This window comes from Staurois parvus, unplaced genomic scaffold, assembly GCF_062004578.1.
Source record: "Staurois parvus isolate SC_StPar_1 unplaced genomic scaffold, SC_StPar_1.0 ptg000782l, whole genome shotgun sequence".
NCBI classification, from domain to species: Eukaryota; Metazoa; Chordata; class Amphibia; order Anura; family Ranidae; genus Staurois; species Staurois parvus.
In genome coordinates this window covers 130728-146127 of record NW_028318578.1, presented here as the reverse complement: position 1 = coordinate 146127, position 15400 = coordinate 130728, and the positions used below count along the sequence as shown (strand labels likewise).

Sequence of the window (15400 nt, the reverse complement as noted above, 5' to 3'; positions counted from 1 at the left end):
AAGGGACAGGATTGGTGACAGTGGCAGTGATTCTGACAAGTGAGTGACTGCTGGGCGCAGGATCCCCCAAGCTTACATCATGAACCGGAGAGGGGGGTACAGTTTGGCATCTTTGCCCTGGGAGCTGGATGACCCTGTTCTAGCACTGCCCTGCAGGGCCAGAAAACTGGCCACGCTGTGCTCTCATGCCTAGTGTGGTCAGGCTTTAATAGGAAAGCAGAGGGAATGACAGGAACAGCAGGTATTTCACACAAAGGAAGTAATACAAAGAGAACAGGAGACTTTTCATACAAGTACATGGGACAGCAGGCACATCTCAGGGATGTGAAATGTTGGGTTTACATATTTATTTTACAGTGCATTGTTAGATAATTAGGATTAGATTTAATAATTTGAAAATAAACTCTAAAATGTTAACAATAATGGAAAAAATCTACTCTGCGTTGGCCGGGAATCGAACCCGGGTCAACTGCTTGGAAGGCAGCTATGCTCACCACTATACCACCAACGCTATACAGGAAAGAGTGCAGTTCTCACCAGTGGGTGTTGTGAGTCAAAAGGCAGATAGCAGTCTGTGTGGGTAGGTTTTTTTGGCCAAAAAAAAAAAGATCGGCCAATTTTTGCACTGTTATTGGGTTAATTTTTCGGCCATTTTTCGGGGTTTTGGCACATTTCTTTTATCGGTAAAGTTGGAAAAAAATCAGCCAATTTTGCAGATCGGCCGATTTTCCCGGCAATGATGGGCAAATCGGCCGATGGTTTTACCGATAAAAAAACCGCACATGAGCCGTGACCTGCAAGAAGAAGAAGAAAAAGAAGAAGTAAAGAAGAAGTAGAAGAAAAAGAAGAAAAAGAAGAAGAAGACGAAAAGAAAAAGAAGAAAAGAAGAAAAAGAAAAAGAAGAAGTAGGAGAAGACGAAGGAGAAGAAGAAGAAAAAGAAGAAGATGAAAAAGAAGAAGGAGAAGAAGAAGGAGAAGAAGAAGAAAAAGAAGAAGAACATGAAAAAGAAGAAGAAAAAGAAGACGAAGAAGAAGAAGAATTCCAGTCCGCTATTATATTTTATATGAAAAGTATTGCGGTTGCAGCAATGTATCCATTTGTATCCGAATAAAAACATCTGTATCCCAAATGGATACATTGTTGCAATCGCAATACTTTTTCATGTCAAATATAATAGCGGAGCTCTCTGCACGGGACAGCAGTAATTAAATGCGGGCCGCAGATGGGACAAAAATCGGCCGATTTTTTTTACCATTGGTGGTAACGTCGGCCTATTGAACGACCGATTTTTTTTTTTTTTTAAATGGCCGGTTTTTGACCCGTCTATGGCTTGCATTATTCTTTTTTATTACATTTTCTTTTGCAATTTTTTTTAAACACACTATGACCAGAGCAATATAATGTTACCATAGTAACATACTACTACTCTGTGGAAGGGATCAGGATTTTTTTTTTACTATATATGCTTTTGTGATTGCTTATTCCTCAATTTCACTGTTATAAGCAACCATTTTTACTGAACGAAATGGATTAATTTAGTGTTTACTATTGTGGTTAGTTATAATTGGCCACAGCCAATCACATGGTCCAGGTGGGCTGTGATTGGCCCTGTCTGTGCCAGGTGATCACTATGACCAATAGCAGAGATCAACACAATAGTACACAATGGATGGCATGAATGAAAGCCATCCGTTTGTCGTGTGATCTAATGTGATTGGTCACAGCGATCACATGGTACAGGCCAGTACACTGATTGGTCATTCGCTGTGTCCAGAGGACATAGTGGGGGACAGATCCTGATGCAGAATGGCCTGTGGAGTGCGCGGAAGGCGCATTTTGAGAGGACGTCATATGATGTTCACCCGGAATGGTGAATGTCCTGCCAAGCCACCATTCAACTATAGGCCGGGCAGGAACTGGTTAAGCATCCACTCCTAAAGGAAATACTTGTGTGTCCATTGAAACACACAGCACCCAGCATGCCTCGAGCCTTCTCCCACCTCCCAGTTCCTGACAGACAACTGCAGGAGGCAATCGACCCCCTATCCTCACCTCCAATCAGCAATCAGGAAGTTCCGGGAATGGCTCAGATGGCGGTAGACCCAGTGGCAGCGACAAGGACACCAGGTGAGCATTTGGGAAGAGGGACCTGTGAATGTACTGGAGGTTTTATTTAACCCCTTCAATATGGGGCGCTTTTACCCCATTCCTGCCTAGGGGGTATGACAACTTGAATGATAATTGCGCGGTCATGCAACACTGTACCCAAACTACATTTTTATCATTTTTTTCACACAAACAGCTTTCTTCTGGTGGTATTTATTTTAATATCACACTGTGACCAGATTAATGTGGTACCATAGTAACACTGTACTACTCTGGGGAAGTGATATTTATCTCTATATATATATATTTTTTTTATTTTAGTTTTTTTTACACATTATGATTGCTTGCAGCAATGAATTTCATTGCTATAGCCAAGCAATTTATTGATTGAAATTGATTCATTCAGTTTGTTTTGTTTAGCTGTGATTGGCCACAGCTACTCACATGACACAGATGGACTATAATTGGCCCAGTCTGTACCAGGTGATTGCTGTGACCAATCACAGCTAGCCATACAATTGATGGCATGAATAGAAGCTATCCTATGGTACCGGCAATGGGCTGGTACACAGATTAGTCATCAGCTGTGTCCAGAGACAGATATTTCTGCAGAGCCGCCCCATGGGATAACCCAAGGAGCTTTCTTTAAGGACCTGGAGCCCTCGGGTTTTTTGTCGAGGCTGCTTTGCATGGCTGAAAATGAGGAGATTGAGTTGGCCGAGAATCAAACCCACATTAACTGCTTGGAAGGCAGCTATGGTCACCACCATCCCACCACCGCTAAAGGAGAAAAATGTGTGCAAATCTCCATGTAATGGGGATGATGTATTTCCTTCCATCCCAAGGCATTCTTCCTGGATGATGTCTCACGGGGGCAGATTGCAAGTGTGAACAGCGAGAGGCGTCCACACCGGGAGCGTTGAGTACATGCTTTTTTTTTTTTTTAATTTGTGTGAGGGGCAGGGGCGGACTGACAACTCATGGGGCCCCTGGGCAATAGGGGATCATGGGGCCCCTGTGTCCTTGCCCAAACTCAATAAGCCTATGAAAAAGGTACCAGGGGCATCTCATGGGTCCCCCTACTGACCCCGGGCCCTCGGGCAGTGGCCGAGTTTCCAAATGGTCAGTCCACCCCTGGTGAGGGGCCAATTTGCATTTGTTTTTGACATGAAAGTTTTTAACTCTACTGCTCTTAGTGTGCATCTTCCTGTTTGTTTGTTTGTTTGTTTGTTTGTTTGATTGTTTGTTTGTCATTTGTACGTTACAGCAATCTTGTGATGAGCAGCACCAAAGGCAGCAAGAGGTGCTTTAAAAGTGTTACTAAACCCAAACTGAGCATGTGCAGAGTGCCTCCTAGGGCTCTGTACTATCAACAGATGGATTGGGGACAGTAGAAGAAGGGAAGGATCAGAGAAGTCAGGATCAAACAGTCTTTTTTACACAATGCGGAGGATTAACCCCTTAGGTTTCACAGTGAGTATAACAAGCATGTTTTATGGCATACACAGTTGTGCTCAAAAGTTTACATACCCTGGCAGAAAATGTGAAATTTTGACATTGATATTGAAAATATAACTGATCATGCCAAAAAATCCTCTTTTATTGAAGGATGATGATCATATGAAGCCATTTATTATCAAATAGTTGTTTGGATCCTTTTTAAATCATAATGATAACAGAAATCCCCCAAATGGCCCAGATGAGAGGTTTCCCTCCCCTGGAATGTTTGGCCTTGGTACAGACACACAAGGTGACACACACGGGTTACAATGCCAATTCAAGGTTAATGTCCCACATCTGTGGCTTTTTAAATTGCAATTAGTGTCAGTGTATAAATAGTCAATGAGTTTGTTAGCTCTTACGTGGAAGCACTGACTGGGCTAGATACTGAGCCATGGGGATCAGAAAAGAACTGTCAAAAGTCCTGCATAACAAGGTAATGGAGCTTTATAAAGATGGAAAAGGACATAAAAATATCTCCAAAGCCTTGAATATGCCAATCAGTCCTGTTAAATCACCTATTAAATGGAAAGTTCGGGGAACTCTTGATACCAAGCCAAGGTCAGGTAGACCAAGAAGGATTGCAGCCACAACTGACAGAAGAATTGTCCGGGATACAAAGGGAAACCCATAGGTAACCACAAGAAAAGTACAGGCTGCTCTAGAAAAGGACAGTGTGGTTGGTGTGAAGGAGCACAATATGATGACACTTGAACAAAAATGAGCTGCATGGTGGAGGTGTCAGAAAGAAGCCTTTACTGCATCAATGACACAAGAAGGCCCGGTTAGGCATGTCAAGGTGTTGTCAGGCATATTGTAGCCGGGCTTTTTTGTGGCATTGGTGCAGTAAAGGCTTCTTTCCGGCACCTCGACCAAACAGCTCATTTTTGTTCAAGTATCATTGTATTGTACTCCTTAAAAACAACCACACCGTCTTGTTCCAGAGCAGCCTGGATTTCTTTTGAGGTTGCCTGTGGGTTTTTCTTTGAATCCCGGACAATTCTTCTGTCAGTTGTGGCTGCAAACTTTCTTGGTCTACCTGACCTTGGCTTGGTATCAAGAGATCACCGAACTTTCCACTTCTTAATAGGTGATTTAACAGTACTGACTGGCATATTCAAGGCTTTGGACATCTTTTTATGTCCATTTCCATCTTTATAAAGTGCCAATACCTTGTTACGCAGGACTTTTGACAGTTCTTTTCTGATCCCCATGGCTCAGTATCTAGCCTAGTCAGTGCTTCCACGTAAGAGCTAACAAACTTATTGACTATTTATACACTGACACTAATTTCAATTTAAAAAGCCACAGATGTGGGACATTAACCTCTAATTGGCATTGTAACCCGTGTGTGTCACCTTGTGTGTCTGTACCAAAGCCAAACATTCCAGGGGGCGGAGACTTTTGATCCAGGGGGTGGAGACTTCTGATACAGGGCGGAGACTTCTGATCCGGGGGGCGGGGACTTCTGACCATGGCCATTTGGGTGATTTCTGTTATCATTATGAATTAAAAAGGATCCAAACAACTATTGGATAATAAGCGGCTTCATATGACCATCATCCTTCAATAAAAGAGCATTTGTTGACATGATCAGTTATATTCTCAATATCAATGCTGAAATTTTACAATTTCTGCCAGGGTGTCCCAAACTTTTGAGCACAACTGTACAGACTGATTTGACTGTTGTGGGTTTAGGAACACTTTAAATGGACGGAAAACAATCAAACTGTCCAAATGACAGATTTTCTCATGATTTTTCATCTAGTGTATGGGCACTATTAGGGTCCTTACTTCCATTTTAACCACTTGGCCAAACCAACCAGAGAGTTGGTGGACGTCTTACTTTCTCAATGTTTTCTTTGTTGCTTCTTCATGTAAAAGAAGGTCCCACCGAGATTTGAACTCGGATTGCTGGATTCAGAGTCCAGAGTGCTAACCATTACACCATGGAACCTTTCATGTCTCATGACTCAGGAGGAGACTCCTATAATGATGGGAGGGAGTGGCGGTAAATCACACAAATCTACATTGGATTATACGTCTCTGAGCACTCACAATTCTTACAGTACATATCCACAACAGTGTGTGTTTACTGCCAGCTATGTGTCTGTATACAGGGGATCTGACCACTTCTCTGATCCTCCCCTTCTTCTACTGTCTACAATCCATCTGCTGATAGTACAGAGCTCTAGGTGTCATTCTGCACATGCTCAGTTAAGTGTGTGCTGCTAGAGAGGTTTTTTTTTTCTTTGGGAGGGTGCATGGGATCAGCACATGGCCAATCAGCACTGTTCAGACAGAGCTCAGGGGTATGCATCCTTCTAGAGCAGAATGCATACCTTTCCTATAAGCTTTAACCAGTGCCCAGCTGGACACTGATAGAAGTCACAAGACTACTATATACTGCTGATGAGCAAACATATTTAGCAGTTTGTATTTATTCAAATAATTGCATTTCCATGTTGTGTGTACTGTGGGAGACCAAATATGTGAATGCAGGATGCAGGGAGAGTGGATAAGGTGAATGCAGGGTCCGGGGAGACTAGATATAGTGAATGCAGGGTCTGGGGAGAGCGGATATAGTGAATGCGGGGTCCGGGGAGAGCGGATATAGTGAATGCAGGGTCTGGGGAGAATGGATATAATGAATGTAGGGTCCTGGGAGAGTGGATATAGTGAATGCAGGGTCCGGGGAGAGCGGATATAGAGAATGCAGGGTCCGGGCAGAGCAGATACAGTGAATGCAGGGTCCGGGGAGACCGGATATAGTGAATGCAGGGTCCAGGGAGAGCAGATATAGTGAATGCAGGGTCCGGGGAGACCGGATATAGTAAAAGCAGGGTCCGGAGAGACCAGATATAGTGAATGCAGGGTCCAGGGAGACCAGATACAGTGAATGCAGGGTCTGGGGAGACCGGATATAGTGAATACCGGGTCTGGGGAGAGCGGATATAGTGAATGCAGGGTCCGGGGAGATCGGATATAGTAAAAGCAGGGTCCAGGGAGACCGGATATAGTGAATGCAGGATCCGGGGAGACCAGACATAGTGAATGCAGGGTCCGGGGAGACCAGATATAGTGAATGCAGGGTCCGGGGAGAGCGGATATAGTGAATGTAGGGTACGTAGAGACCGGATATAGTGAATGCAGGGTCCAAGGAGAGCGGATATAGTGAATGCAGGGTCCAAGGAGAGCTTAAATAGTGAATGCAGGGTCCAAGGAGAGCGGATATAGTGAATGCAGGGTCCGGGAAGACCAGATATAGTGAATGCAGGGTCCGGGGAGACCAGAAATAGTGAATGCAGGGTCCGGGGAGACCAGATATAGTGAATGCAGGAATCCAGGGAGACCAGATATAGTGAATGCAGGGTCCGGGGAGAGCGAATATAGTGAATGCAGGGTCCTGGGAGACCAGATATAGTGAATGCAGGGCCCTGGAAGAGCAGATTTAGTGAATGCAGGGTCCGGAGAGACCAGATATACTGAATGCGGGGTCCTGGGAGACCAGATATAGTGAATGCAGGGTCCGGGGAGATCAGATATAGTGAATGCAGGGTCCGGAGAGAACAGATATAGTGAATGCAGGGTCCAAAGAGAGCAGATATAGTGAATGCGGGGTCCGGGGAGAGCAGATATAGTGAATGCAGGGTCCGGGGAGACCAGATATAGTGAATGCAGGGTCTGGGGAGACCAGATATAGAGAATGCAGGGTCCGGGGAGACCGGATATAGTGAATGCGGGGTCCGGGGAGACCAGATATAGTGAATGCAGGGTCCGGGGAGAGTGGATATAGTGAATGCAGGGTCCGGGGAGAGCAGATATAGTGAATGTAGGGTACGTGGAGACCGGATATAGTGAATGCAGGGTCCAAGGAGAGCGGATATAGTGAATGCAGGGTCCAAGGAGAGCTGAAATAGTGAATGCAGGGTCCAAGGAGAGCGGATATAGTGAATGCAGGGTCCGGGAAGACCAGATATAGTGAATACAGGGTCCGGGGAGACCAGAAATAGTGAATGCAGGAATCCAGGGAGACCAGATATAGTGAATGCAGGGTCCGGGGAGAGCGAATATAGTGAATGCAGGGTCCTGGGAGACCAGATATAGTGAATGCAGGGTCTGGGGAGACCAGATATAGTGAATGCAGGGTCCGGGGAGAGCGAATATAGTGAATGCAGGGTCCTGGGAGACCAGATATAGTGAATGCAGGGTCCTGGAAGAGCAGATTTAGTGAATGCAGGGTCCGGAGAGACCAGATATAGTGAATGCAGGATCCAGGGAGACCAGATATAGTGAATGCAGGGTCCGGGGAGACCGGATATAGTGAATGCAGGGTCTGTGGAGACCGGATATAGTGAATGCAGGGTCCGGGGAGAGCGGATATAGTGAATGCGGGGTCCGGGGAGACCAGATATAGTGAATGCAGGGTCTGGGGAGAGCGGATATAATGAATGTAGAGTCCTGGGAGAGAGAATATAAATACCTTTTCTCATTAGCAGTATATAGCATTCTTGTGACTTCTATCAGTGTCCAGCAGAGCACTGGTTAAAGCTTGTAGGAGGCGTTTTCTCTAGGAGGATGCAGAACCCCTGACCTCTTTCTGGGCCAGAACTGATTGGCCCTGTGCTGATCACATGCGCTCTCCCAAGAAAAAAATTTCTCTAAAAATACACACCAAACTGAGCATGTGCAGAGGGACTCCACACAATATGTCAGAAGATAAGAGGGGGGCTACTGGAAGGAGGGGGGTGTCAGAGAAGACAGGATCAAACTGCTTTTTTACACAATGCAGAGGATTAACCCCTTAGGTTCCACAGTGAGTATAACAATCATCTACAGACTGATTGTACTGTTGTGGGTTTAGTGACACTTTAATTCCTTGAATGCATTAGAGAAAAAATGTTTAGCCTTTAGTACTACTTTATAGAAATGGTTTAGTCACATGACAGGTATGAAGAAGCCCATTCCTTTCACACATTTACATGGAAGGAAATAAAGCAAAATATAAGAAATGAAGTGTAGATAAAATCTTGCTGGATTCTAGTAATGATGATAAAAGTGTCCTTCGAGCCGGAATCGAACCAGCGACCTAAGGATTCCTGCATGATGATTCCTCTACAGTCCTCCGCTCTACCAGCTGAGCTATCGAAGGAGCTGATTGACCAGGAGAGCTGATCCACCAGCAGGGGTCACTACTTACACCATGAATCTGCTATACAGATCTCTGTTTTACAATACACTGTCAGAGAGGAAGGAGAACTTTTATACATTTAATCATTTGAAAACAAACTATATATTGTGAGTGATAAAAGGGAAAAAATGTTCTTCGAGCTGAACTCAGAGCAGCGACCTAAGGATTCCTGGATGACGTTCCACTACAGGCCTTCACTCTACAGACTGACCTATCCTAAGGAGCTCTCAGGGGATCACGAAGGAATATTTCCCCATCCAAGAGCAAATTGGATCGTGCTTTGCTGGGTTTCTTTGCCTCCCTCTGGATATAGGATTATATATATATATATATATATATATATATGTAAATTAAAAAAATTATATATACAGTATATATAATATAATAAAGGGCTTAAAATTTCAATTTCTGAGCTACTAGCCAGGCCTTAAGAGTTATGCAGGATATAGACGGGGAGAAAACCGGCTGAAAATTCATCCAAAAAAATAATCGGCCGATTTTCGGATCGTTAGTGGCTGAATTGGTCTTGATTTTGACACATTTTTTTTAACCGTTCGTGTTGGGAAAAAAAAACGTCCGATTTTGCCCATCGGCCGATTTTCACGGCAATGTTGGGCAAATCGGACGATATTTTTCCCGATTAAAAAAATGTGCATGAGCCGTGACCAAAGAAAAAGAAGAACATCTGTATCCATTTGTATCCATACAAATAGATACGATGTTTGCAACCGCGATGCTTAGAAATGTCAAATCTATTAGCGGTGTCCCTGCAGAGAGCTCCGCTATGATATTTGACATTTAAAACTACAAGGGTTGCAACATTGTATCTATTTGTATCCGAACAGAAACATCTGTATCTGAAATGGATACAAATAGATACAATGTTTGCAACTGCGATACTTAGAAATGTCAAATCTATTAGCGGTGTCCCTGCAGAAGGCTCCACTATGATATTTGACATTTAAAAGTATAAGGGTTGCAACATTGTATCTATTTGTATCCGAATAGAAACATCTGTATCCGAAATGGATACAAATAGATACAATGTTACAACTTTTTCTTCATATTCTATTTCTTCTCCTTTTAAATGTCGAATATAGCAGAGCTCTCTGCAGGGACACCACTATTATATTAATTGCCGGCCGTAGACGGGACGAAAATTAGCTGACTTTTTTTTACCAATGGTGGTAACGTCGGCTGATTGAACGAACGATTTTTCATTTTTCTAAAAAAAAAGTCCGGTTTTCTCCCCGTCTATGGCCTGCAATACTCGCCACCAACAAACACACAAACAGAGACACCTGTACACACACACAGACATGTACATACACACACACACACATACACACACAGAAACATGTACACACATGCACAGATACACATGTACACACACATACACACAAACGTATACACACACAGGCACGTACAGACACGCATACACACAGATACATGTACATACACAGAAATACACACGCACAACACATGTACATACACACAGACACATATGCATACATACACAGATACATGTACTTACACAGAAATACACACGCATGACACATGTGTATACACACAGACACATATGCATACATACACAGACACATGTACACACAGACACATATGCATACATACACAGACACATGTACATACATACACAGACACATGTACACACAGACACATATGCATACATACACAGACACATGTACATACATACACAGACACATGTACACACAGACACATATGCATACATACACAGACACATGTACATACATACACAGACACATGTACACACAGACACATATGCATACATACACAGACACATGTACACACAGACACATATGCATACATACACAGACACATGTACTTGCACAGAAATACACACGCACGACACATGTACATACACACAGACACATATGAATATATACACAGACACATGTACATACATACACCCACACATGTACACACACACACACAGCCCTATAAAACGCAGTACTTCGTTGTTCACTCACAGAGTCAAGTACTGCACTCTAGGGGGAGGCAGAGAGCACAGCACACACTCCTTCCTTTGCTTTCACTGCGCTCAGCTATTGACCAGTCTGACAGCTCCCAGTGCCAATGACAGATCCGGCCTGAGCTCCGAGCCTTTTCAACAAGATGGCCCTGGGGGACACACTCGCCCCCACCATAATTTCCACTCTCCATTGGCGAGCAGGCAAGTGGAAACTTCAAGGCCTGATATTATATATATATATATATATATATTTATTTTTTAATGGTTGAACTGGATGGACTTTTGTTATTTTTCAGACAGACTATGTAGCTATTAACAGTTAGAAGGCATATCTCTTATAGAATATTAATAATTATACAAAAATAAAAATTCTAAAATTTCGGTGAGAAAATAAAAAATTGTCTTGCTTTTGCGAGGAAACAAATCCAGGTTGGCTGCTTATTAAAGGCAATTCTGATCACCAAGATATCCACCAATAGATATAATAATACTAAATGGTAGATCTTTCACATATTTACTTCATAGAAAAAAAACTAAAAATGAGTATGCATGGAATATTGCTGGCTTTTAGAAACGATGATAAAAAAAGATCCTTGGAGCTGGAATCGAAGCAGCAACCTAAGGATTCCCCCATGATGTTCTCTCGTCAGTCTTCCACCCTACCAGCTGAGCTATCGCAGAAGCGGGTTGACCTGCAGCAGGGCCAGGACAAGGGGTGGGTAGAAGGGCTGGCTTCCCTGGGTGCAATGTTTTTCTGTAGGGATGGTGGCACCTTCACATACCCTCTGTTCTCAGCTGTGTAGAGAGAGGTGAGAGAGGAGAAACAGCAGAACACTGGTCTTCCCAATGAATGGCTGTGCAGAGGGGGCATGTTTGTAGAAGTCTGATCATTGCAGAAGAGCAGGCAGCGTTCCCTGCAGCAGGGCCAGGACAAGGGGTGGGCGGAAGGGCTGGCTTCCCTGGGCGCAATGTTTTTCTGTAGGGATGGTGGCACCTTCACATACCCTCTGTTCTCAGCTGTGTAGAGAGAGGTGAGAGAGGAGAAACAGCAGGACACTGTTCTTCCAAATGAATGGCTGTGCAGAGAGGACATGTTTGTAGAAGTCTGAACATTGCAGAAGAGCAGGCTGAGTTCCCTGCAGTCGGGTCATGACAAGGGGTGGGTGGAAGGGCTGGCTGCCCTGGGTGCAATATTTTGCTGTAGGGATGGGGGCTCCTTCCTTCTGTTACAAGGGACAGGAGTAGTGACAGTGGCAGAGATTCTGACAAGTGAGTGACTGCTGGGCGTAGGATCCCCCAAGCTTACATCATGAACAGGAAGGGGAGGGGGGTACAGTTTGGCATTTTTGCAGAGGGTACTGGATGACCTGCTGGGCCAGAAAACTGACCACGCTGTGCTCTCATGCCTAGTGTGGTCAGACTTTAATAGGAAAGAAGAGGGAATGGCAGGAACATCAGGGATTTCACACAAAGGAAACAGAAAGAGAACAGGATATTTTCATACATGGGACAGCAGGCATTGTTAGATAACAAGGATTAGATTTACATCTGGAGGAAAAGAAATGTAATCTCCAAACACGGAAAGGTTTCTTCACAGTAAGAGCTGTGAAAATGTGGAATAGACTCCCCCAAGAGTTGGTTCTGGCCAGCTCTGGATTGTTTCTTGGATACACAGAATATAACTGGATATAACATTTATAGGTAAAGTTGATACAGGGAATATCCGATTCCCTCTCGGGATCAGGAAGGAATTTTTTTCCCTGCAGGAGCAAATTGGATCATGCTTTGCTGGGTTTTTTTTTTGCCTTCTTCTGGATCAACTGTGGGTGTAGGATTATAACTTTTTTTTCTATTGTTGAACTGGATGGACTTTTGTCTTTTTTCAGTCAGACTAACTATGTAACTATATAATCAATTGAAAGTAAACTCTTAACAGTAATGCAAAAAAAAGACTCTGCGTTGGCCGGGAATCGAACCCGGGTCAACTGCTTGGAAGGCAGCTATGCTCACCACTATACCACCAACGCTATACAAGAAAGAAGTACACATATCACCCATGTGATGGTGATGATGTATATTTTTCCATCCTAGATTAGTGTGAACAGAGAGGTGTCCATGCTAGGACTGTCAAGTACATGCCTTTTCTTTTCTTTAATTATGTGATGGCCAATTTCCATTTGTTTTTAACATTAGGTGCCCGCTCATAGCGGTGCAATTTCAGGTGCAAACCACATCTAATGAATGTGAATGTCAGTATCTTAAAGTGTTACTAAACCCCGGACCCTGCATTCACTATATGCGCTCTCCCCGGACCCTGCATTCACTATATCTGATCTCCCCGGACCCTGCATTCACTATATCTGGTTTCCCTGGACTCTGCATTCACTATATCCGGTCTCCCTGGACTCTGCATTCACTATATCCGGTCTCCCCGGACCCTGCATTCACTATATCCGCTCTCCCCGGACCCTGCATTCACTATAATTGCTCTCCCCGGACCCCGCATTCACTATATCCGGTCTCCACGGACCCTGCATTCACTATATCTGGTCTCCCCGGACCCTGCATTCACCATATCCGCTCTCCCCGGACCCTGCATTCACTATATCCGCTCTCCCCGGACCCTGCATTCACTATATCTGGTCTCCCCGGACCCTGCATTCACTATGTTTGGTCTCCCCAGACCCTGCATTCACTATATCCGGTCTCCCTGGACCCCGCATTCACTATATCCGCTCTCCCCGGACCCCGCATTCACTATATCCGCTCTCCCCGGACCCTGCATTCACTATATCCGGTCTCCCCGGACCCTGCATTCACTATATCTGGTCTCCCCAGACCCTGCATTCACTATATCCGCTCTCCCCGGACCCTGCATTCACTATATCTGGTCTCCCCGGACCCTGCATTCACTATATCCGGTCTCCCACAGTACACAGAACATGGAAATGCAATTATTTTAGTAAATATAAACTGCTAAATACCTTTTCTCATTAGCAGTATATTGCGGTCCTGTGAATTATATCAGTGTCCAGTAGAGCACTGGTTAAAGCTTGTAGGAGGAGTTTTCTCTAAGAGGATGCAGAACCCCTGACCTCTGTCTGACCAGAACTGATTGGCCCTGTGCTAATCACATGCACTCTCCCAAGAAAAAAAAACACTCTCTAAAATACACACCAAACTGAGCATGTGCAGAGGGACTCCACACAATATGTCTTATCAGGTGATAAGAGGGGGGCTACTGGAAGGAGGGGAGGATCAGAGAAGACAGGATCAAACTGCTTTTATACACAATACAGAGGATTAACCCCTTAGGTTCCACAGTGAGTATAACAATCATGCTCTACAGCATCTACAGACTGATTGTACTGTTGAAGGTTTAGTGACACTTTAATTCATTGAATGCATTAGAGAAAAAAATGTTTAGTCTTTAGTACTACTTTATAGAAATGGTTTAGTCACATGACAGGTATGAAGAAGCCCATTCCTTTCACACATTTACATGGAAGGGCATAAAACAGAATATAAGAAATGAAGTGTAGATAAAATCTTGCTGGATTCTAGTAATGATGATAAAAGTGTCCTTCGAGCCGGAATCGAACCAGCGACCTAAGGATTCCTGCATGATGATTCCTCTACAGTCCTCCGCTCTACCAGCTGAGCTATCGAAGGAGCTGATTGACCAGGAGAGCTGAGTGACCAGGAGAGCTGATCCACCAGCAGGGGTCACTACTTACACCATGAATCTGCTATACAGATCTCTGTTTTACAATACACTGTCAGAGAGGAAGGAGAACTTTTATACATTTAATCATTTGAAAACAAACTATATATTGTGAGTGATAAAAGGGGAAAAATGTTCTTCGAGCTGAACTCAGAGCAGCGACCTAAGGATTCCTGGATGACGTTCCACTACAGGCCTTCACTCTACAGACCAGGGGCGGACTGACCATTTGGTACCTTGGGCACTACCCGAGGCCCTGGGTCAGTAGAGGGCCCCATGAGATGCCCCTGGTACCTTTTTCATTGGCGTTTTTGGGTGTGGGTGAGGACACAGGGGCCCCATGATCCCCTATTGCCCAGGGGCCCCATGAGTTGTCAGTCCACCCCTGCTACAGACTGACCTATCATAAGGAGCTCTCGGGGGATCAGGAAAGAATTTTTCCCCCAGCAGGAGCAAATTGGATCGTGCTTTGCTGGGTTTCTTTGCCTTTCTCTGGATCAACTTTGGGTATAGGACTAATATATATATATATATATATATATAAAATAAATAAATATAATATATATCCTAGATTGCAGGGCAGAGGCTGCTGACCATTTGGAAACTCAGGCACTGCCCGAGGGCCCGGGGTCAGTAGGGGGCCCCATGAGATGCCCCTGGTACCTTTTTTATAGGCTTTTTTGGGTGTGCTTATTTGAGTTTGGGCAAGGACACAGGGGCCCCATGATCCCCTATTGCCCGGCTGCCCCATGTGTTGTCAGTCCGCCCCTGGGCAAGGGCCCTCCTATCCCTCTTGTATTGAACTGTATTGTTGTTGAATTGTCTCCTGTCATATTGTAAAGCGCTGAGCAAACTGTTGGCGCCATATAA

General features: G+C 44.4%; 5 non-coding genes across 5 annotated transcripts; all 5 read right to left on the bottom strand.

The window, feature by feature from the left end:
• Positions 1–439: 439 nt before the first annotated feature.
• On the bottom strand, positions 440–511 carry TRNAG-UCC (transfer RNA glycine (anticodon UCC)). The gene has a single exon. It is a non-coding gene; the product is annotated as a tRNA-Gly (tRNA).
• A 4981-nt stretch (positions 512–5492) lies between these two features.
• Positions 5493–5564, bottom strand: TRNAQ-CUG (transfer RNA glutamine (anticodon CUG)). Its single transcript has one exon. It is a non-coding gene; the product is annotated as a tRNA-Gln (tRNA).
• A 3104-nt stretch (positions 5565–8668) lies between these two features.
• On the bottom strand, positions 8669–8759 carry TRNAY-GUA (transfer RNA tyrosine (anticodon GUA)). Its single transcript is given in 2 exon segments — positions 8669–8704; positions 8723–8759. It is a non-coding gene; the product is annotated as a tRNA-Tyr (tRNA).
• A 4002-nt stretch (positions 8760–12761) lies between these two features.
• TRNAG-UCC (transfer RNA glycine (anticodon UCC)) lies at positions 12762–12833 on the bottom strand. Its single transcript has one exon. It is a non-coding gene; the product is annotated as a tRNA-Gly (tRNA).
• A 1554-nt stretch (positions 12834–14387) lies between these two features.
• Positions 14388–14478, bottom strand: TRNAY-GUA (transfer RNA tyrosine (anticodon GUA)). Its single transcript is given in 2 exon segments — positions 14388–14423; positions 14442–14478. It is a non-coding gene; the product is annotated as a tRNA-Tyr (tRNA).
• Positions 14479–15400: the final 922 nt, after the last annotated feature.